General features: G+C 43.6%; 1 pseudogene; it reads right to left on the bottom strand.

Annotated features, from left to right (window-relative positions):
• Nucleotides 1–368: 368 nt before the first annotated feature.
• Nucleotides 369–1,707, bottom strand: LOC117024197 (tubulin alpha-1A chain-like; annotated as a pseudogene).
• Between the last annotated feature and the right edge of the window lie 685 nt (nt 1,708–2,392).

Here is a 2,392-nt window from a genome sequence, read left to right as displayed (position 1 = left end):
AATCAATCATTGTATGTCTGTTAGTATCATGAGTTTTTCAAAACTTTAAATGTTAGTGCCACATTAATTGATTTGTGAAAAAAAAAAGAGAGAGAGGGAGAGAAAAAAAACAAAAGGCTCTCGCTTCTTTCCTTTCTTCCTTTTCTTTTTCTTTTTTTTTTTTAAAGACGGGATATTTTATTCAAACCCATCAGAGGAATGGGCCACTTGGGTCTGTAACAAAGCGTCGTGTTTCAAAGCATAGGCCAGTAATTGTATATGAGAATATACACTGCTGCATACAAATTAACTGATCAGACCACAGCTTTTCAATGTTTAAAACAGAATACGCTTCTGTGTAAAAGCAGCATCTTTGTGACACGTTAACTTTAGTATTCCTCTCCTTCTTCCTCACCCTCTCTTTCAACAGACTCCACACCAACCTCCTCATAATCCTTCCCAAGGGCAGCCAGGTCCTCATGGGCCTCAGAAAACTCTCCTTCCTCCATGCCCTCACCCATGTACCAGTGAACAAAGGCACGCTTGGCAGCCATCAGGTCAGACTCATGGTCCAGGCCTGCCCAGGCCTCAGCAATAGCTGTGGTGTTGCTCAGCATGCACACAGCTCGCTGTGCTTCAGCCAGGTCTCCACCAGCTACCACAGTGGGAGGCTGGTAATTAATGCCAACTTTGAAGCCAGTGGGGCACCAATCCACACACTGGATGGTACGCTTGGTCTTATGGTGGCAATGGTGGCATTGACACCTTTGGGAACCATGACACCACGGTGCAACAGGCAGCAAGCCATGTATTTACTGTGGCGAGGGTCCCATTTCACCATCTGGTTGGCTGGTTAAAGCACACATTGGTGATCTCTGCTACACAAAGCTGCTCATGGTAGCTTTCGCAGCAGAGATGACAGGGGCATATGTGGCCAAGGGGAAGTAGATGTGGGGACAGGACCTCGGGCTGGTCTGGAATTTGGTCAGATCAACATTCAGGGCTCCATCAAAACTGAGGGAAGGAGTGATGGAGGACACAAGGTGACCTGTCAGCCTGTTCAGGTTAGTGTAGGTTGGGCGCTCAATATCAAGGTTTCTACGACAGATGTCATAGATGTTGTCATTGTCAACCATGAAGGCACAATCAGAGTGCTCCAGGGTGGTGTGGGTGGTCAGGATGAAGTTGTAGGGCTCAACTGCAGCGAGGGACTGGGTAAATGGAGAACTCCAGCTTGGATTTCTTGCCCTCATCGACAGAGAGACATACCATCAGCAGGGAGGGGAACCCAGAACCAGTTCCACCGCCAAAGCTGTGGAAAACCAGGAAGCCCTGAAGACCTGTGTGCCGGTCGGTCAGTTTCCCAGTTCGGTCCAAGAAAATGTCAGCGCTCTCCTTGCCAACGGTGTAGCGCCCGCGAGCACGGTTATTGGCAGCATCTTCCTTACTTGTGATGAGCTGCTCGGGGTGGAAGAGCTGGCATGGGTGCCAGGCAAACTTCATCAATGACCGTGGGTTCCAACTCTACAAACATTGCCCTGGGCACAGGCTTGCAGCGCTTGTCTCACTGAAGAAAGTGTTGAAGGAGTCATCTTCTTCCCCAGTGGACTTGTCACTTGGCATCTGGCCATTGGGCTGGATGCCATGTTCCAGGCAGTAGAGCTCCCAGCAGGCATTGCTGATCTGGACACCAGCCTGGCCAATATGCATGGAAATGCACTCACGCATGGTTGCTGCTTTGCGGCTGCAGGATGGATGGCTGAGAGGAAAAGAGGCTCGTTGAGTTTCAACAGCTTTACTCTATCTGTACAACACAACTAAATTTGGAACTATTAAATTACTAAAAGTAGTTCCTAGGCAAATTAATTTTTCTCATTCCCATTCGACATTATTTTGTCTTTCTTATTATGGTCTCTAAAGTGAAGAATCAGTCATAAACTGGTGAAGACTGTGAGGAATCAAAATGAACTATATACTTATCACTCCTTTTCTTTAGAAAGACATCATCTTTTAACCACATCAATAATAGTAACAATGAGAGTAATGGTAATAGTTATATTTACATCTAGTATTTATTGTGAATTTATTGCCTACCAGGTACCATGCATTATTGCCTCATTTAAACTTGAAAGTGAGAATGTATTATTATTATTATTATTATTATTATTATTATTATTATTATACCAATTTTACACAAAATCAAACTAAAACATTAGAGAAACCTGAGGTCACATGGGAAAACCAAATACTGTTCTTTCTTCAAGTAGTCTCTCATCATTTTTAACCATTCTGATATAATAGCAAATAGCAACATCTATATTTATTCATTTGAAAAGGAAATTTTTGATTGATTATAAAAGAATTACTGTCTCAAAAACTCCACTTCTCTGAAACTTTTTTCCAATGAATATTT

Source organism: Rhinolophus ferrumequinum, chromosome 6 (assembly GCF_004115265.2).
Source record: "Rhinolophus ferrumequinum isolate MPI-CBG mRhiFer1 chromosome 6, mRhiFer1_v1.p, whole genome shotgun sequence".
NCBI lineage: Eukaryota > Metazoa > Chordata > Mammalia > Chiroptera > Rhinolophidae > Rhinolophus > Rhinolophus ferrumequinum.
This window is presented reverse-complemented; position numbering and strand designations above follow the sequence as displayed.